General features: G+C 40.6%; 1 protein-coding gene, 1 long non-coding RNA gene and 1 pseudogene across 2 annotated transcripts in view; 2 read left to right on the forward strand and 1 right to left on the reverse strand.

Annotated features, from left to right (window-relative positions):
* The window catches only part of LOC115113501 (F-box only protein 3-like), a 31,794-nt pseudogene extending 18,737 nt beyond the window's left edge, over positions 1-13,057 (forward strand).
* Positions 1-17,209, reverse strand: part of LOC115113500 (synaptotagmin-13-like) — a 53,807-nt gene extending 36,598 nt beyond the window's left edge. The window contains 1 exon segment of the mRNA XM_029641255.2: positions 17,019-17,209. The gene's annotated coding sequence lies outside the window, so the exon portion shown is untranslated.
* LOC135565592 (uncharacterized) lies at positions 15,412-18,033 on the forward strand. Its single transcript, XR_010461722.1, has 2 exons — positions 15,412-16,866; positions 17,407-18,033. It is a non-coding gene; the product is annotated as an uncharacterized LOC135565592 (long non-coding RNA).
* The last annotated feature ends 4,466 nt before the right edge of the window (positions 18,034-22,499 follow it).

The raw sequence follows: 22,499 nt of genomic DNA on the forward strand, positions 1-22,499 counted from the left end.
GCCAACTTTTAGGCTAGGGTTATTAAATGAAAGTGTTTTGTTGGTATTTTTATTTGTCCCCATTTTTGTTAATACAACAAATGGTAAAGTTTTAAAACAACAACTTGGTTTAATATTTGCTCCCCCCCATCAGCAGGTATCAGCAAGGGATGTTTCTAGTGCCTCTTTTAACAAAGACAACTCGTCAGACACTGATGACTATAATGAGGGTGAGCTTTGAGGCATAAACATGGCAGCCCCAGGGGGACGATGTCCACGCCACATTTTACACACTTTTCTCACCACGGGACTAAATTGGGAAAGTGGCTGGGAAGGACTTTCACAGTTCCAAAAGAGTAAAGTTTGTTTTTGTTATTGGTAAAGCTGTAGCTGATAGCTAGATGAGATACTACCACAGCCTCTGCAATATGCCCTCCCATGCAAATCCAAGATCTCGCCATTGTTTATTTTTTTTCAACAATGGCGCAATCTGGAACTGGACATTGACTATTGAGAGCAGGGTTGTACACCTCTTTTTCAATAGTAACATTGTTCATTCTCTAGCTGACTGCCTAGTGCCTTGAACTAAAGTGCAGATTGGTGCTCTATCTAAATCCTATGAAAAGCCACGCCAACTCTTCAGGTCCACTGTAGGTAGGTCGTTAACGCATCATCAAAAAGGACATTTATTTTACATTGCAGCTGTTTCTGCAGTGGTGTTAAACATTTATAACTATGATGCTCTTAATCAGAGATGGTCACTGCCAGTGGTTTTCAAACCCAACAAAAACCAAGGAATTATATGGAAACACATAAAAGCTGGGCTGTTTGGATACGCTAACAACAATGACAAAGAGAAGCCCACATGAAAGCTGTTGAGCTACTGTACATTGGATGCCGTCTAGATATACAGGAACATTTTAACGTGGGCTTGTCTCTGTCATGCATTAATGCATTTAATGGATCAGTATCTTTATTCATTGTAATGTGATTATGATTATTTGAAAGTCTGCAGAAACAATCATCTGTTTAGTAAAGCAGCCAATCAGTGTGCAGTTTCTCATAGAAATCTGAATGTTTGAACAATGAGCTAGAGCATCACACCCCTCCGTATTTATTTGGACAGCGACGCTAAAATGAGTACCTTTGGCTCTGTCCTCCAGCATTTTGAATTTGAGATCAAATGTTTGAGGCAACAGTACAGAATGTCACCTTTTTTGAGGGTATTTCCATACATATCTGTTTTGCCGTTTACAAATTAATGCACTTAATGTAGTGCTTTCAGAAAGTATTCACACCCATTTACTTTTTCCACATTTTGTGTTACATCCTGAATTTAAAATGGATTCATTTGAGTTTTTGTGTCCCTGGCCTACACATACCACATAATGTCAAAGTTGAATTATGTTTTTAGAAATGTTTGCAAGTTAATGAAAAGCTGACTTGTCTTGAGTCAATAAGTATTCAACCCCTTTATGGTAAACCTAAATGGGGTCAGGGGTAAATTTGTAAGTAATTTGCTTAACAAGTCACAAGTTGCATGGACTCACTGTGTGCAATAGTGTTTAACATGATTTTTGAATTGCTACCTGATCTCTGTACCCCACACATACAATTATTTGTAAGGTCCCTCGGTCGAGCAGTGAATATCAAACACAGATTCAACCACAAAGACCACAAAGACCAGGGAGGTTTTCCCAATGCCTCGCAAAGAAGGGAGATGGGGGAGGAAGAAAAAAAGAAGCAGACATTGAATATCCCTTTGAGCGTGGTTAATTTATTAATTGAACTGTGGATGGTGTATCAATACACCCAGTCACAAAGATACAGGCGTCCTTCCTTACTCAGTTGCCGGAGAGGAAGGAAACCGCTCAGGGATTTCACCATGAGGCCAATGGTCACTTGAAAACACTTAGTTTAATGGCTGTCATATGAAAAAACTGAGGATGGATCAACAAGATATACTGAACAAAAATATAAATGCAACAATTTAAGAGATTTACTGAGTTACACTTCTTATAAGGATATCTCATTAGGCTCTAATCTATTACATTTACATTTAAGTCATTTAGCAGACGCTCTTATCCAGAGCGACTTACAAATTGGTGCATTCACCTTATGACCTCAGTGGAACAGCCACTTTACAATAGTGCATCTAAATCTTTTAAGGGGGGTGAGAAGGATTACTTTATCCTATCCTAGGTATTCCTTAAAGAGGTGGGGTTTCAGGTGTCTCCGGAAGGTGGTGATTGACTCCGCTGTCCTCTAATCTACTTTGAAACACACACACACACGTTAAATGTCCCCTTCTATTATTTGGCATTAACTCAATAAACAAATGCTATGTACAAGTCTTCTCCAAATGGTCATTGCTTATCGTATTCTGCAACATGTTTCCTAATCTACTACAAGCCTAAGGGTTTCTCCCCTCCCTGGGTGGGGAGACCTCCTTCCTGTTATTAGTTTCACAGTTGTCATACTACATTGAGTGGTTGTTTTAACTTTTAGCCCTTAACTTATATAACTTCTAAATCACTTTGAAAGTCCTCAGAGTGTTCTGTAACAAATCTAATGAGTGGAAAAATGCTAGTCAGCGTTATCACTATTAATCATCGGCATTACTAGCACCACCTGCTGTGCAAGAGTAGTCTATACAATGCAAAATATTTAAACTAAAATGTTTATCAGTTATTCTCACAGTCTAATGATACATCTAAAAACTATTTGTAATAGAGGAAAATATTTTTTGGTAGAAATGTGAGTTTGCAAATCAAACTACAAATTGATGTTATGGTATTGTAACGGAACAGGTGGGTGCGTGTTCATCACTATCTGGCCAAGTTGCAAAGTCAGAAGCCCCGCCACCTCGGCTTCCTGAGAACCCTGCTTACCTCCTCCAAAATGCTTCGTTGGAGGGTCAGGAACCTGTCGGGCGTTTCTCTCCCAGTGCTCCCTCATCTTCGAGATGCAGCCCTCGTCCTTCCCCTCGGACCGCTCGAAGATAGCATATCTCATAGTGCTAACGTCCAGGAGGGTTCTCGCCTGGGCTATGGCAGTGTGGGAACAACAATCTGCCGTGTGTTTCAGCCTGGAGGAGTTTGTGACTGAGGTAAAAAAGGTTTCGGTGGCTGACGGGAGTGCCTGGAACTCGGAATCCCTGTTTGACACATTCCTTCATGGATTATCGGAGGTGGTTAAGGACGGGAGCTGCCTACCGATCTCGACTACGGGAACATAAGAGGGAGAGGAGGTCTATTCTGGTCCCAATCGGGGTATTGGGGTTTTCTTGGCTCCAGCGCCACAATCCCCTTATCAACTGGACTGCTGGTACTATCATGGGCTGGAGCCCGTTCTGCCATGGCCATTGCCTGAAGTCAGCGCAGCCTGCCCCGGGACGTCTTCCTGTGGGGCTCGGAAGAAGCCTTCAAGCTCTCTGCCATTACCACGGAATACCAGGACCTCGGGAGGTTTGCAGCGCAGGCACAGGCCACTTCACTCCCTCCCCATCGACCGTATGACCGTGGGATCGACCTTCTCCCGGGCACTACACCACCCCGGGAGGGCTGTATTCACTGTTGGGTCTGGAGACCAAGGCTATGTAGACATCGAGGACTCCTTGGCTGCAGTGGGTATACGTCCTTCTGCCTCCCCGCCAGCGCAGTGTTCTTCTTTGTGGAGAAGGACAAAACCCTGCACACGTGCATCGACTACCGGGGCCTTAATGACATTGAGGCACCCGTGCACCTACTACCACTCATCGCCTCGGCTCTTCGAGACGCTCCAGGGGGCCACTATCTTCTCGAAGTTGGACCTGCGAAACGCCTATCACCTGGTATGTATACGGGAAAGTGACGAGTGGAAGACAGCCTTCAACACTACTAGCGGACACTATGAATACCTGGTGATGCCATTTGGTCTGACCAATGCTCCTGCTGTGTCCAGGCCCTGGTTAATGACGTTCTCCGGAACATGTTAAACCGGCTCGTGCTTGTCTACCTTGACGACATCCTCGTCTTTCCCCGCTCGGCTCAAGAACATGTGCTCCACGTCCGACAGGTCCACCAGCGTCTCCTGGAGAACCAGCTTTTTGTCAAAGCCGAAAAATGTGAATTCCATCGCTCCACCATCTCCTTCCTTGGATACATCATTGCTGTTGGGTATATGGAGATGGATCCCGGAAAGGTGAGAGCAGTGGTGGATTGGCCCCAGCCCATGTCCAGAGTGCAGCTGCAACGCTACCTAGGATTTGCCAATTTCTATCACCGTTTTATCCGAGGTTACAGCACCCTGGATTCCCCCTGTCAGCACTCACCTCTCCCAAGGTCCCGTTCGCGTGGCCCCCAGCTGCTGACCGGACTTTCCTGGACCTTAAGCACTGCTCCACCACAGCTTCCATATTGATCCATCTGGACCTGTTCCGTCAGTTTGTGGTGGAGGTAGATGCGTCGGATGTCGGAGTGGGGGCTGTCCTGTCCCAGCATTCTGCCCTGGACCTTATTAAGCTGCATCCCTGTGCCTTCTTCTTGGATTGTCTTAACGCCACTGAGAGAAATTATGAATTTCACATGACTGAGCAGGGGTGCAGTAATGAATGGACCCAGACAGTAAAAATCCTCAGTTTCATCAGCTGTCTGGGTGGCTGGTCTCAGATGATCCCGCAGGTGAAGAAGCCGGATGTGGATGTCCTGGGCTGGTGTGGTTACATGAGATCTACGATTGTGAGGCCGGTTGGACTTATTGAAAAATACTCTAAAATGACGTTGGAGGCGGTAAAGAAATTAATATAAAATGATCTGGCAACAGCTCTGGTGGACATTCCTGCAGTCAGCATGCTAATTGCATGCTCCTTCAACTTGAGACATCTGTGTTGTGTGACAACTGCACATTTTAGAGTGGCCTTTTATTTTCCCCAGCACAAGGTGCCCATGTGTGATGATAATGCTGTTTAATCAGCTTCTTGATATGCTACACCTGTCAGGTGGACGGAATATCTTGACAAATGAGAAATGCTCACTAACAGGGAGGTAACATATTTGTGCACACATTTCAAGATAAATAATTTATAGAAATGTAATTTATAATACACATTTCTGGGATCTTTTATTTCAGCTCATGAAACATGGGACCAACACTTTACATGCGTTTATATTTTTGTTCAGCATCGTTACTACACAATACTAACCTAATTGACAAGAGTTAAAAGAAGGAAGCTTGTAAAGAATAACAAGTATTCCAAAACATGCATACTGTTTGCAATAAGACACTAAACTAAAACTGCAAAAATTTGACAAAGAAATTCACTTTATGTCCTGAATACAAAGCATTATGTTTTGGACATACACAACACATCACTGAGTACCACTCTCATATTTTCAAGCATGGTGGTGGCTGCATCATGTTTTGGGTGTGCTTCTCATCGGCAAGGACTAGGAAGTTTTTTTAGGATAAAAAGAAATGGCATAGATAGAGCTAAGCACAGGCAAAATCATTGAGGAAAACCTGGTTGTCTGCTTTCCAACAGACCATTTGACCTTTCAACAGGACAATAACCTAAAACACAAGGCCAAATATACACTGGAGTTGCTTATCAAGATGACATTGAATATTCCTGAGTGGCCTAGTTACAGCTTTGACTTAAATAGGCTTGAAAATCTATGGCAAGACTTGAAAATGGCTGTCTAGCAATGATCAATGACCAATTTGACAGTGCACAAAGAGTTTAAAAAAGAATCTGCAAATATTGTACAATCCAGGTGTGCAAAGTTCTTAGAGACTTACCCAGAAAGACTCACAGCTGTAATCACTGCCAAAGGTGATTTTAACATGTATTAACTCAGAACTGTGAATACTTATGTAAAAGTATTTCCTTTTCAATACATTTGCAAACATTTCTAAACACGTGTTTTCACTATGGGTTATTGTGTGTAAATGGGTGAGAAATATATTTAATCCATTTTGAATTCAGGCTGTAACAAAACATTTTTTTTAATAAGTCAAGGTGTATGAATACTTTTTGAAGGCATTGTATCTAGTTCACTTATTTGTTTTTTTCCCTCATAAGTCTGGACAAATTCAAAGAATTTACAGAGGAAGAACAAGAGAGAGAGAAAGTTAGAGGAACAAAGATAATACCCCCCAAAATGCTCCCCTCTCACAATTACCATTAACAGAGGAGGTTAGCATTTTTGCAGGAGTATGAACTTTGTTCTTCTGTAACTTTCGTGGTCTTTATTATTCACGATTCATACATAATTATCCACAATCATAGAAGCATCCACATTAATGTAGTGTTCTGAAACATCTGTTATTTACAATAAACGTGACTCTAAAATGACAAAAATTCACTATTCAGTTCCTATTGGGTGAAAGGTAATCTGAAACACAACCAAAACGAACTGCAAATCCATCCAACAAGTACAGTCGTATGAAAATGTTTGGGCACCCCTCTGAGGCTGCATAATAATTTACTCTGTCGTCACAGAAAATAATCACAGTGGCATGCCATTCATTTTCTAATAAAAGCTGAGTACTGGGGTATTGTCCAGACAAAGATTTTTAGTGTAGCAATAGTAAGTTATCTGATTTAATTTCATACGTGAAAAATAGGCAATGCAAAAATGTGGGCACCCTTGTCATTCTGTTGATTTGAATACCTGTAACTACTTAGCACTGATTAATTGGAACACACAATTGGTTTGGTGAGCTCATTAAGCCTTGAACTTCATAGACAAGTGCATCCAATCATGAGAAAAGGTATTTAAGGTGGCCAATTGCAAGTCGTTCTTTTTGACTCTCTGAAGAGTGGCAACATGGGGGCCTCAAAACAACTCTCAAGATTGTTCAACATTATGGTTTAGAGGAAGGCTACAAAAAGCTATTGCAGAGATTTAAGCTGTGAGTGTCCACTGTGGAACATAGTGAGGAAATGGAAGACCACAGGCACAGTTCTTGTTAAAGCCAGAAGTGGCAGGCCAAGTAAAATATCGGAGAGGCGAAGGATGGTGAGAACGGTCAAAAACAGCCCACAGACCACCTCCAAAGACCTACAACATCATCTTGCTGCAGATGGTGTCACTGTGCACCGTTCAACAATTCTGCGTACTTTGCACAAGGAGAAGCTGTATGGGAGAGTGATGCGGATGAAGCCTTTTCTGTACACACGCCACAGAGTTGCTTGAGATATGCAAATGCACATTTGGACAAGCCAGCTTCATTTTGGAATGAGAGGCTGTGGACTGATGAAACAAAGATTGAGTTATTTGGTCATAACAAGGGACGTTATGCATGGCAGCAAAAGAACACAGCGTTCCAAGAAAAACACTTGCTACCCACAGTAAAATTTGGTGGGGGTTCCATCATGCTGTGGGGCTGTGTGGCCAGTGCCGGTACTGGGAATCTTGTTAAAGTTGAGGGTCGCATGGATTCCACTCAATATCAGCAGATTCTTGGGAAAATGTTGAAGAATCAGTCACAAAGTTGAAGTTACGCCGGGGCTGGAGGAATGGTCCAAAATTTATTTTACCTTATTTAACTAACAAATTCTTATTTTCAATGACAGCCTAGGAACAGTGGGTTAACTGCCTGTTCAGGGGCAGTTAACGACAGATTTGTACCTTGTCAGCTCGGGGGTTTGAACTTGCAACCTTCATCCAGACACTCATTAGAGGCTATGGGAAGTGTCTAGAGGCTGTTATTTTCGCAAAAGGAGGCTCTACTAAATATTTATGTGATTTTTATATTGGGGTGCCCAAATTTATGCACCTGTCTAGTTTTGTTTTGATGCATATTGCATATTTTCTGTTAATTCAATAAACCTCATTTCACTACTGAAATATTACTGTGTCCATCAGTTATTTGATACATCAAAATGAAAGTGTTGATCCAAACACCCAATTATTTATAAATGGAAATCATGGAAATTGTCAGGGGTGCCCAAACTTTTTCATATGACTATGTCATCACAAGCTTGATGTATTCATTGCATGCTAGGAATATGGGACAAATACTAAACTATTGACTACTTTGATACAATAAAAGTGAATTAAAAAAAAGATGCATAAAGTTATTTCATTTCTAAAAAGTCAAAGAGATGTATTAAAATAAAAGGTGACATTCTGTGCTGTCGCCTCATATTAAACGTACAATCTTAAATAAGAGCCACATTTAAGAAATGTTGCTTGACTGTCTAAGTAAATATGGCGGGAAGTGTATATTATGTTTTATAATGCTTTCTGATGCAATTTCAGGTCATTAGATGGACATTATCTCAGCTTTGAGCACAAGTGTATCACTCATCTCAGCATGTACAGTTGAAGTCGGAAGTTTACATACACTTAGGTTGGAGTCATTAAAACTTGTTTTTCAACCACTCCACAATTTTCTTGTCAACAAACTATAGTTTTAGCAAGTCTGTTAGGACATCTACTTTGTGCATGTAACAAGTAATTTTTCCAACAATTGTTTACAGACAGATTATTTCACTTATAATTCCCTGTATCACAATTCCAGCTGGTCAGAAGTTTACATACACTAAGTTGACTGTGCCTTTAAACAGCTTGAAAAATTCCAGAAAATGTCATGGCTTTAGAAGCTTCTGATTGGCTAATTGACATCATTTGAGGTGTACCTGTGGATGTATTTCAAGGCCTACTTTCAAACTCAATGCCTCTTTGCTTGACGTCATGAGAAAATCCAAAGAAACCAGCCAAGACCTTAGAAAACAAAAAATTGTAGACCTCCACAAGTCTGGTTCATCCTTGGGAGCAATTTCCAAACGCCTGAAGGTACCACGTTCATCTGTACAAACAATAGTACGCAAGAATAAACACCATGGGACCACGCAGCCATCAAACCACTCAGGAAGGAGACGCGTTCTGTCTCCTAGAGATGAACGTACTTTGGTGCGAAAAGTGCAAATCAATCCCAGAACAACAGCAAAGGACCCTGTGAAGATGCTGGAGGAAACGGGTTCAAAAGTATCTTTATCCACAGTAAAATGAGGCCAATATCGAAACGCAACCTGAAAGGCCGCTCAGCAAGGAAGAAGCCACTGCTCCAAAACCACCATAAAAAAGCCAGTCCAACGGTTTGCAACTGCACATGGGGACAAAGATCGTACTTTTTGAAGAAATGTCCGATGAAACAAAAATAGAACTGTTTGGCCATAATGACCATTGTTATGTTTGGAGGAAAAAGGGATAGGCTTTTGAAGAACATCCCAACCGTGAAGCGTGGGGGTGCTTTGCTGCAGGAGGGACTGGTGCACTTCACAAAATAGATAGCATATTGAGGAAGGACAATTATGTGGATGTATTGAAGCAACGTCTCAAGACATCGGTCGGGAAGTTAATGCTTGGTCGCAAATGGGTCTTCCAAATGGACAATGACCCCAAATGTACCTCCAAAGTTGTTGCAAAATGGCTTAAGGAAAACAAAGTTGAGGTATTTGAGTGGCCATCAATCCTATTGAAAATCTGTGGGCAGAACTGAAAAGCGTGTGCGAGCAAGGAGAACTACAAACCTGACTCAGTTACACCAGCTCTGTCAGGAGGAATGGGCCAAAATTCACCCAATTTATTGTGGAAGGCTACCTGAAACATTTGACCCAAGTTAAACAATTTAAAGGCAATGCTACCAAATACTAATTGAGTGTCTGTAAACTTCTGACCCACTGGGAATGTGATGAAAGTAATAAAAGCTGAAATCAACCATTCTCTCTTTACTATTTACTATATCTGACATTTCACATTCTTAAAATAAAGCGGTGATCCTAACTGACCTATGACAGGGGATTTTTACTAGGATTAAATGTCAGGAATTGTGAGAAACTGAATTTAAATGTATTTGGCTAAGGTGTATGTAAACTTCAACTGTACGTAACTGGACATGAAAATACCCTGGCTTAGCAGAGCAAATTCAGTTTTTTCAGAGAGATGTTTTATCTTTGACAATGTTGCCAGGAAGATGTGTGCTGTTATGTATTATAACTGACTTGCATATAAAGATTTTAAAAAATAATAAAAAAGTGGCCTCTGTTGTAGCCTGACCAATGTTCCTTTGTTCATCTGTTGAGTTGTGTTGGCCTACTGGTGTAAACCAATAGCCTCATTTCACCCATTCATGTCATGATAACTAATGTAAGTTGGTCTTACTTATGACTAGCATTCAGTCTATGACAACTGTATTACAGTTCTCAATTCAGTTCATTTAGTTATCTATTCCAATGAATATAGCACATTCCAAGGATGCATTGTTAAACCCAGCTGTTAAATTTTGCCCTGACATTCATTTTCTGAAACAAACCGGTGTAGGCAGTTGTGGGGTAATCAGTTAGTCTACCTGAAGATAAGAGTTTCAGTTCAAGTAGTTGGCCAATTTGAAATGCACTTCAACCTCCAACTTGGTATCTCTCATGTCATGTGTCAATTAATTATTGTATTTAAAAAAAATCTAACCTTTATTTAACTAGGCAAGTCAGTTAAAGAACAAATTCTTATTTACAATGATGGCCTACACCAGCCAAACCCGGACGACGCTGGGCCAAATTGTGCGCCGCCTTATGGGACTCCCCATCACGGCCGGTTGTGATTTGGAATTAAGGAATTAATCAGTCATTAAATTATTAATGCTTCGTCATACAGTATTATGAAATGTAAATTGTTGTACCCTGAATATAACACCACACCTTAAATAATACTGCATTTACTTAATAGGTTGGTGTCATCACAAACTACGTTCCCCAGCAGTTGGCAGTTTATTTTTCTGAAAGGGAGGGGCCATGGTTGATATTTCCGAGTTCCTAAGCACTTGCTTGCCATTTTGCTTTCGTTGTTCGAGGAATCAGGGTAAGTCAAGACCTATTTCCTTAAAAATGTTCACTGTATGAACTAACGTAACTATTTGAGTTAATGTGGTGTGTGGTTGGCTATCTAGCATAGCTTTAGCTACACAGCTAATGTAGCTAACGTAACCTTAGTCCTGCCAGTTGACCAAGTCTGGACTCGTTGGGACCTCACTAATTACCGTGTTGGTCAGGTTACTGTAAACCAAAGCCATGGCAGATGCATATAGAGAGATACTGCTGGAAAATGGCAAAATAACGTTGGCTAAAGCTGGAACACTAACCCATAGCAAACGAATGGAACGTTCGCAGACCCTGTTTTGACTGGAGTGATGCATAGAATTTCATTTAACCTAAATGACACCAAAATATGTATCCTTTTTATTTTCCAACTACAATCTGTTCTTAGGACGAAACTAAATAATACAATTTTTTTCTAAATATACACATTGCGAGAGACAGACATACCTAGATTTCCCTATATGAAATTCCATTAGTAATTTGTTTTACATTTTAACTACAAACAACGTGGGTAGGTCTCATTGCCAACAATAGCAAAGCAAGCATTGTGAAGTAGAACAGTAAACTGGGAATAGAACGTTCTGAAGGCTTTAACTAATAGGAGATGGCAGCGTGAAAAAGGCCTTTAAAATAAGGTGTTTTTTTCGTGATTACTTAAACTATGGCAGGCAGCTTGGACATATGGTAACATTATGAAACTGGGCTCCACGGCGGATGCAATGAACTCATTTTTATCAGGAAAAAAAGCATTGTTTAAAAATGTGTCATGTCTTTCATTGAGGAATGCGTTTGGACGTAATCCGGAAAGTGATGTCATTGGATTTTACCTAGTCATGTGATTTGCCAGTGATCTCACGATTTGGTGTGTTCGTAAATTAAATATGAAGTGCCAGAACTGTGCGTTCGTAAATTCAGAGCGTTGTCACATTGTCCATTCGTAGATTTACGATTTTCAGGAGACACCTGAAACCCCACCTCTTTCAGGAATACCTAGGATAGGATAAAGTAATCCTTCTCACCCCCCTCCCTTAAAAGATTTCGATGCACTATTGTAAAGTGACTGTTCCACTGGATGTCTTAAGGTGAACGCACCAATTTGTAAGTCGCTCTGGATAAGAGCGTCTGCTAAATGACTTAAATGTAAATGTATTTAGAGTTTTGCCCTAGGAGCATTCAGAACGCACACTGGACGCTCTGGCCGAGGAGTAGGGTTGATCCGACCGTTCTGACCTCAAATGCAGTCAAGCACCCGAGCTAATTGGCTAACGTTGGCTAGCTACTTCCAGACACAAATGAGAGAAGACCTCACTCTGACCATTTTACTCGCCCTTGCAGAGCTGGTTGTGCTGTTTTCATGTTATCCAGAGCGTTGGTGACTGCAACTTTGCTGCCGACAACAATTTAATTATGCTTTTTTTGGCCAACGTTTACCTACACCGGTCTTATTCAACGGGTGTTGAGTTTTTGTAAATTCATCAGTTATTCTGCGCTCTGGCATATTCAGACGAGAGTGCTCTGAAATCGGAGTAGATGGCCAGAGTGACTTTACGAACGCACCCATTGTCACACTACTTAGCCGGTGCCAATATATGTATTGTGATTCGATGTTTCAAACATATCTCCCCATATGTCTGCTGCCTAGGGACAAGAGCCATGAGAACTAGTTTGGATCAGTCAGGGAAATACAAGTGCTGAAAACAAAGGCTCCCTATTTTAAAAAGATGGAGAACAAACTATGAAAGATTAACAGGAGTGTTGGTGTAGGTACAGCCAACTAGCGCAAACTGTATATCGCGATATGATATAGCGTCAAACATATCCCGATATGTAACTGTATAGGTTTTTACCCCCATCACTAGTTAAAGCCAGTCCTTCATTGAAAAAATAAGTCACCCTGTTTTGGTAAAACGCTGAGGGATGGGCCTGGAGAAATGTAACTCTCTAATTCATAAACTGCTATCAAAACATGGTTAAAACAAGTTTATATTTTCGGCTTTGATGGGATACAACAGTTGAAATTATCTTGAGGCATTGAAGTTATTCTTCAAAAATTAATGGGTATATATCATTAATTTACAAGCCCAAAAATGGATTTAGCAACTAGGGATTATAGTTTTAAATGATTATTGTCTCTTTTTATCCAGACAGCAGAAATCCAAATCATGAATAATTATCCTGGGATGTGCTTAGTGTTCTGTTTTGCAATATTTGGATTGGGTAAGTAATCATTTTTCTGCCATTAAAGTTGCTTCTTTGCTACTGTTGCGTCTCGCCTTGCGCTTGAAAATTGAAGGTCATATAGCCACATGGTTCACATTTACAATGCTCTGTCTAACCGTTAATCATTGCATACAATACATTTTTGGAAACCGCACTCTACGTTCATAGCACCCAAAAATGATTTTACAAATACAAAAATATATATTTACTGTGTGCCGTTTTAACAGATTCTCACAGAAGTATTTTGCATTGCACTTCCTGAGCTAATGAAAACTCAGGCGGAAACAAAAGCTTCCGTAACAAAAACATGAGTGGACATTTATATATGTAAAGTTATTTTTGGATGATATTCAAGTTTTCTAAAACTGTATTGCAATCAAGGATGGAGCATTTCACATTTGACCAAGTCACAGTAGCTAATCAAAATGGAAGTGGAATGATTTGAGTCATGTGAAGGGCTAAGTGTCTCACCTGGTTTTCTCAGGCTCTGCCATCCGCTGTGTCAAATGCAAGGATGACACCGGGAGCTGCACAACTACACAGGACTGCCGTGTTGATGAGGATGCCTGCCTGACACTAGCTGAGAGAGGTGCCGTAAAATGTGTAATCTGAATCAAATTATGAAAATCCTCCCATTTCTCTGCATTACCCTGTAACTCGTATGTTATTTGGCACAGGGGGACAGACAACTCGGCAGTGCATCAAGGTCTCTGACTGCGACTTCAATCGATTGGCCCAGATGTTTCCATCTGTACCAAAATTTACCTTCAAATGTTGCACCAGTAACCTATGCAACGGAGCCACATCCATTGGCACTGGCAAGCCCTTGCTGGGCCTTCTTGCCTCATTGGCAGTGATGTGGTGGTGTATGCAGTAACCTCTCCTCACACTTACATCTTAGAAGCTCTAATGCTGCCTTTCGACTCAACAGAAGCCACTGATGGAACGGCAAGCAGGAAGATATGATCTAAAAGCTCATGCTGAAATTCTGCCATATTTGCCTGACTTACTGCTGCACATTTGCAATATTGAATTTGACACTTTGTACTTAATTGGATTTTAAAGCATTCTATGATAACCTATTTGTTGATTACCAATGCTTTGTGCTTCAGCCCAAGGGCTGAAAATAGGAAACGTGCTCACAGGTCATGAGTTTGGAAAAGGTATATCATTCAACCAATCCTATTTTGAGGCTTGTAAAATAGACTAATAATTTCCATCTAAGGGGGTTTGCTCAGAATTATGACCAAGTATTGCTCCAATAGGTTGTCTATAGTTTGTTGACCCAAAGTTACTATGATGTGCTTAAATGTAAGGGATAATTTGAGAAATGTTTGTGGGTCTGTGATTGAGTGGACAAAGTATTGATTGTATAATTAAAAATGGAAATACTGTAGAATTCATGATGTGGAATTTGGAACTAAATATTGATCATTTTGGGAGAGACATTTGTTCACATACAATTTCTTCACCGCTCTTATACTGTGTAGTGGCTTACCCTGGTACATAACATTGCTTTGCCTGTTTTATAGGTATGTTAAACCAATCTGTCTTTTTTAAAGGGCACAGTATAGACCTATTAGGATTCAAATGAAGCGGAAGAAATGAAATATTTAATCTCTGGACAATAAAATATTACCAAAAAGCCATATTTGTCAGAAGGCTGTTTGTGTTTATTCTGTTTACATACATGTTTTGATTCAGGAATATATAGCATTGTTTGAACGTGGACTACACTAATATTAGTATTGACGAATGGAGTTTGTTTTGTAAAAGTCCTCAGCATCTTTGGTTAGAAAGGAGCTGTGCAGACTGGCATAATTACCATGATTAATTTATCTCCAGTCTAGGATTCTGTCCCTCTAGTGGTGAACTAATTGTATTTTATGAGTGAAAATTGCATTTTTTTTGCTACATATACAGTGGGGAGAACAAGTATTTGATAACCTGCACAATCGGCAGTGTTTCCTACTTACAAAGCATGTAGAGGTCTATCATTTTTATCATAGGTACACTTCAACTGTGAGATAAGAAATCTAATTGTATGATTAAGTAAATAATTAGCATTTTATTGCATGACATATGTATTTGATACATCAGAAAAGCAGAACTTAATATTTGGTACAGAAACCTGTTTGCAAAGATCATACGTTTCCTGTAGTTCTTGACCAGGTTTGCATACACTGCAGCAGGGATTTTGGCCCACTCCTCCATACAGATCTTCTCCAGATCCTTCAGGTTTTGGGGCTGTCGCTGGGCAATACGGACTTTCAGCTCCCTCCAAAGATTTTCTATTGGATTCAGGTCTGGAGACTGGCTAGGCCACTCCAGGACCTTGAGATGCTTCTTACGGAGCCACTCCTTAGTTGCCCTGGCTGTGTGTTTCGGGTCGTTGTCATGCTGGAAGACCCAGCTACGGCCCATCTTCAATGCTCTTACTGAGGGAAGGAGGTTGTTGGCAAAGATCACGCGATACATGGCCCCATCCTCCCCTCAATACGGTGCAGTCGTCCTGTACCCTTTGCAGAAAAGCATCCCCAAAGAATGATGTTTCCACCTCCATGCTTCACGGTTGGGATTGTGTTCTTTGTGGGGTTGTACTCATCCTTCTTCAAACACGGCGAGAGGAGTTTAGACCAAAAAGCTCTATTTTTGTCTCATCAGACCACATGACCTTCTCCCATTCCTCCTCTGGATCATCCAGATGGTCATTGGCAAACTTCAGACGGGCCTGGACATGTGCTGGCTTGAGCAGGGGGACCTTGTGTGCGCTGCAGGATTTTAATCCATGACGGAGTAGTGTGTTCCTAATGGTTTTCTTTGAGATTGTGGTCCCAGCTCTCTTCAGGTCATTGACCAGGTCCTGCCGTGTAGTTCTGGGCTGATCCCTCACCTTCCTCATGATCATTGATGCCCCATGAGGTGAGATCTTGCATGGAGCCCCAGACTGAGGGTGATTGACCATCATCTTGAACGTCTTCCATTTCATAATAATTGTACCTACAGTTGTTGCCTTCTCACCAAGCTGCTTGCCTATTGTCCTGTAGCTTATCCCTGCCTTGTGCAAGTCTACAATTTTATCCCTGATGTCCTTACACAGCTCTCTGGTCTTGGCCATTGTGGAGAAGTTGGAGTCTGTTTTAGTGTGTGGACAGTTGTCTTTTAAACAAGTAACAAGTTCAAACAGATGCAGTTAATACAGGTAATGAGTGGAGAACAAGAGGGCTTCTTAAAGAAAAACGAACAGGTCTGTGAGAGCTGGAATTCTAACTGGTTGGTAGGTGATCGAATACATATGTCATGCAATAAAATGCAAATTAATTACTTAAAAATCATACAATGTGATTCAGATCTAGGATGTGTTATTTTAGTGTTCCCTTTATTTTTTGAGCAGTATATATATATGAAAATCCAAAGAAGAAGATTGAGGATTTTCCACCTAAAACCAAACCTGGGCACCAATATACAGATTAACACATATCTCAGTCTGAGCTAAAAGCGGCAGTTACTTTAGCAAGAAAAATAATAACGATACGAATATTACTGAACAGGAGCACGTGAGAACTCACACCACTGCTTCATGATCAGATTCAAATAAAAAAGTTATCCAATGCTGCGGAGGAGCAGTTTACAGTTATTTACCCGAGAGAGTCTAACACAGCAGCATCTTCAGGTGTGTAGAGTTTTATTAGGCGAACCGTTGACCGTAATCTTCAATTTGGCTGGCTACAGCAGTGCGTAGTCCATCTTCATTCTCTTGAGTCGAACCTTCACCTCATCAAACGCTTTGCGTCTTCGTACAACGGGTGGGTATAACTTGTGGAACGTTCCAACAGGAATCCGTTCCAAATACTACGTAAATATCAAGGTTGCCAACAAACAACGCATACAAAGTCGTATAACGGTAGAATGAGATACTGGTTTGGGAGTGAGCTATGTAATTACGTTTTTCACTCACCACGTTTTTTCGGAAAAATGTCTCTTCATTCTGGTAGCCTCCACCATTTTGTCGTTCGTTTAGTTATTATTTCCGGCATTCGCCGCTGAACTCTGTTGCGCCTCGATTAGGGAATCGCTATGGTTGAAATGTAACTAACGACCGCTAGCCCCACTATTTTATTAGCTAGGTGGCTTGTACACAATTGTTACCAATGATACTGCATACACCAGCCTACTCGTACTACAGAAACATACATTGTATTTTGACAAGTTCTCAGTGTTAGTCCTGTTTCCCAAATATAGCAGGTAACTTGTGTCTGTGTCGATGTTGTTGACTTCAACTTGCCTAGTTAAATAAAGATGAAATAAATTAGAACATTTCAAATATATGCTTTGACCTATTTCAGGTAACCTCAAGATGCTTAATTCACTACAGCTGCTATTGAATAACTTTTGTTGGATCCTGTATTTTACATTATAGCCATTACCATATATATGATTGAATATTATCTGCTGTTGGCTTGTGTGGATGTATGTATGTGTTATGCAACATAGCTGACTTGAAACATTGTTAAAAGTATCAGGGCCATGGGACTTTCTCATGATGGAAAAATACAGAGAAGCATGAAGACAGGAACTGTTCAAATTAGTTGGGAGGGGGGCACATTCAGAGCGGGGTGTTGCGAGAACAAGCGGTCTTTTGTTAGATAACAGGAGCCAGGTGCGAGATAACGGTATGGAGCATGAGAGCCTGGATGTTCTTCACAAGCAAGTTACATCTATTAACAGATGCGCCAAGAGGCGGGGACCCGCCTGAGCGCCTGCAATAGGCTGAGCAAGTTTAAACCACGCCCAGTCTCTACTGTGATAGGCCAACAGACGGGTTGGAACTGTCTATCACAGTATAAAGAATACTGTTTACATACATCCTGTCAGTTCTCTGTTCTGCCCTGCCCTGCGTGGTATTACTGTGAGCCCGTATATACGAAAGTTGCCATTTATTACTTAGCTAATAAAAAATACATAGTATAAAATCGGTGACTCATTGTTATATTTATCCTGATACCAGATTTGAATTTACGCAACTCTAACACTTTCCAGTCGTTTGTGCTTCACATTCCGACTTTTGAACGTCTGTTTATTGGACATATAAATTAGCGTCTAATAAAAAAGAGCAACGTATGTATATAAAGCATCCCATTTGTTTTAAGGTTATAGTGTGTATGTGGTGTAGTTCCATTTGATGTCCACTAGGTGTCAGCACAGTTTCAATAATGTCACACCAGGTTCACAACATGTTTTCATGTGTAACAAATCAAATTGTATTTGTCACATGCCCCGAATACTACATGTGTAGGTAGACCTTACAGTGAAATGCTGACTTAGAAGCCCTTAACCAACAATTTAGGTTTAAGGAAAATATGTGTTAAGTAAAAAATAAGAAATAAAAGTAACAAATAACTAAAGAGCAGCAGTAAAATAAAAAATAGGGAGGCCATATACATGGGGTATTGGTACAGAGTCAATGTGTGGGGGCACCGGTTAGTCGAGGTAATTGAGGTGTTCCTTTCAAGTCCACTGGTGTAAATTACTTAACAAAAATGTATTTAAAGTACTCCACTACATTCCTTTTTATATATCAGTTTTTTATATATCTGTACTTTTACGCTTTCTGTTTCTTTACAACTTTTAATTTGACTTGACTACATTTCTAAAGAAAATAATGTATTTTTTACTCCATACAGTTTCCCTGGCACCCAAAAGTACTTGTTGCATTTCGAATGCTTAGCCGGACAGGAAAATGGTCCAATTCACACACTTATCAAGAGAACATCCCTGGTCATCCCTACTGCCTCTGATCTAGCGGACTCCCTAAACACATGCTTCATTTATAAATGATGTCTGAGTATTGGAGTGTTCCCATGGATATTTCTTAAATAAAAAAACAAGAGAATCGTGCTGTCTGGTTTGCTTAATATATGGAAGGTCAAATCATGTATACTTTTACCACTGATACATAAGTATATTTTAGCAATGATGTTTACTTAGTATTTTACTGGGTGACTTTTACTTTAGTCATTTTCTATTAACGTATCTTTACTTTTACTCAAGTATGACAATTGGGTACTTTTTCAACTACGAAGCAAGACATTTGGCACCCAAGACCCAACATTCACTTGGTGGCTTGAAGTAGGTGTGCTGAACTAGGACCTGTTCAGCATTTCTGAGTAGAATGAATAACATTACTTTGACGGGGGGTGGGGGGGTACTGATTCCAGTTCAGCATTCTTAGCCTGAGACATTTCATAAATGCGTACAGATGAGTACTGTTCTACGATCAGCTTTGCCTAGATCATACTGAATCAGTCTTTGGAATAAGATTATATGGACAGGGGTGGGTTTGATCATAGATCAGCACTCCTACTCAACACCAGTTGCTGTAACCTAACATTTTATAATCCAATTTCCTTTGCTGTCTAATGTCCTTCTGGAACACTACCTTAACATTGTTCTGTCAAGGCAACAAAAGCAAGTTGGCATGCTCTTGCAAGAATTTTAATTCACAACCTCTCCTTTGGTAATTCACCACCATAACTACTACTACAACTATTTCTAAACTAACATGTGGGTTTCTTCAGGGGGACTAAGGTTAGGAACACCTTTGAATGGTCTACAAAGCATGCCCCCAGGTAAAAGTAGTCTTTTTCAGAGAATGGTTGTATTGTTACTCCTCAGCATAATATGTTAGCACAACTCTATGTAATGTACATTCGAAACAAGCCGTCACGTCATTCTTGCTATTTGATGGGAACTAGCCTCTGTCCCCCTACATACCTCGTTTGCTCTTTCAGGCCCACAAAGACAAGGAAAAAAAGTTACCCCATTAACTGCTCCTCTGGGATTTGAACTTTCAAAACCTCCTTTAACCACCATAACCACTACTCTACCAGACAGAATCAAAATGTTAAGGGCTACTTGAAAATGCCCACACCAAAGACAACATTTCAGAGGTTGGAGAATGGTGTGGGGGTTTGTACCTCTTGGATCCACCAACCGTTCCTCAATCTTCTTCTGATGACTTACAAGCATAGATTATGAATCTTCAAAACCTACACTATAGGATGGATGTGTTTAGGAATGGGGGACGAAACTCGAAAGGTACGCGTTTCCAATTACCAGCAACTAGACGCTAGAAATGTTATTCCATATTATTATTGTACCTTTTTCCCTTCATTTACCTACTACTGTTTCTAAGCTATCATAACATGTGGGTTTTTCATGGGGACCAGGTATCGGAACCCCTTTGAATGGTCTACAAAGCATGCCCCCAGGTAAAAGTTGGCTTTTGCAGCCAAGGGTTGTATTCCTGCTAGATTGAGGCGGCAGGGTAGCCTAGTGGTTAGAGCGTTGGACTAGTAACCGGAAGGTTGCGAGTTCAAACCCCCGAGCTGACAAGGTACAAATCTGTCGTTCTGCCCCTGAACAGGCAGTTAACCCACTGTTCCCAGGCCGTCATTGAAAATAAGAATGTGTTCTTAACTGACTTGCCTGGTTAAATAAAGGTAAAATGTAAAAAAATTAAATTGGTTTCAATACCATTTTAATTCCGCTCAATTCAGAAAGTAAACCAAATTCCAATTCCTATTTTTTTTTATCCTTATTGACAGCATTGAAGATGTTTTCAATTGGAATGTCATTGTACTTCCTGAATTGATGAGTGAAATGGAATTCACCCCAACCCTGCCTCTTAACCCTTGTGTTGTCTTAAGGGTAAAACAAATGATCCACTATGTTTAACAGCAGAGAAAACTCGCTAAATCATGTTTTTTTCAACTTTATATTTGATTACTTTTCCTAGAGTGACCCCAACATTAGAAAAAGTGAAACATTGCCTTTGTTAATATTTCCATGAAAACTGTACACCAGCAGAGTACAAAGATTGTCTTATGGTCATTTTTCACACAGCATTTATACAATCATTTACACAACACAAAAACCACAAAGACTCTCTCTCACACACACAGACACACAATGAGAAATTTAGATTGTGTGCTACTGATTTAACTCAGACACAACTAGAACTTTCTTGTGCATGTGCAGCATCTCCCCTCCACGACCCCAGACGAGTCACAGACTAAATGTTTAAAAAATCAGACAAAATAAACTAAGTCTATTGGTCTGAAATAAAACCATTCATTGTTTACTAGTGAGGAATGCAGTCAGAGGCTATAAAGGTGCCGCAGATTACAGTCCCCCCAGTTCTCTCTTTGCTCTCTTTCACGTTTCAGTCCCCAACAGGTTGTAGATATGCTTTTTTCAACTGTCCTGGAGGATCAAGAGAACAATGATTTGGAAGAGGAATCTGAAGAAGGAGAATAATACAACCCAGAGTACAATGCATCATCTTCAGATGAAGAAGAAATCGCCCAATGTGAAAGAGATACATTTTTTTCAAAGAACAGCTAAATAACATGGTCCTTGTCACCATATGACAACCAGGGCAGGATGGCAGCATGTAAGTAATTGGTGAACCAAGCGAGGCAATCATTTGAGAAACCAAGGCTGTTGAGTCTGCCAATAAGAATGTTATGATTGACAGAGTCGAAAGCCTTATGTAATGGGTCCTATGTATAGCTGGTGTAGAGAGTCAGGCGCAGGACAGCAGATATGAGTAATCAACATACTTTTACTCAAAATGTCAAATATACAAAGTACCAAATACACGCACACCATGACAGACCGAAAATACAATAAACAATCCCTCACAAAAATACATGGGGGAACAGAGGGTTAAATAATGAAACAGTAATTGTGGGATTGAAATCAGGTGTGTAAAACAAAGACAAAACAAATGGAAAATGAAAAGTGGATCGGCGGTGGGTAGAAGGCCGGTGACGTCGACCCCCGAACGCCGCCCGAACAAGGAGAGGGACCGTCTTCAGCTGAAGTCGTGACACCTTAGCCAGGTCGATGAATACGGCTGCACAGTAATGTCTCTTATCGATGGCGGTTATGATATCGTTTAGGACCTTGAGCATGGCTGAGGTGCACCCATGACCAACTCTGAAACCAGATTGCATAGCGGAGAACGTACGGTGAGATTCGAAGTGGTTGGTAATCTGTTTGTTAACTTGGCTTTCAAAGACCTTAGAAAGGCAGGGTAGAATAGATATAGGTCTGTAGCAGTTTGAGTCTAGAGTGTCTCCCCCTTTGAAGAGGGGGATGACCGCGGCAGCTTTCCAATCTATGGGAATCTCAGACGATACGAAAGAGAGGTCTTAACATGGTAGTAATAGGGGTTGCAGCAATTTCGGCAGATTTTAGAAAGAGGTTCCAGATTGTCTAGCCTGGCTGATTTGTAGGGGTCCAGATTTTGCAGCTCTTTCAGAGTTGCTGTTGATCGGAGTAGGGGTAGCCAGGTGGAAAGCATGGCCACCCGTAGAAAAATGCTTATTGAAATTCTCAATTATTGTGGATTTATCGGTAGTGACAGTGTTTC

The sequence above is a fragment of the Oncorhynchus nerka genome, linkage group LG28, assembly GCF_034236695.1.
Source record: "Oncorhynchus nerka isolate Pitt River linkage group LG28, Oner_Uvic_2.0, whole genome shotgun sequence".
Lineage (NCBI taxonomy): Eukaryota > Metazoa > Chordata > Actinopteri > Salmoniformes > Salmonidae > Oncorhynchus > Oncorhynchus nerka.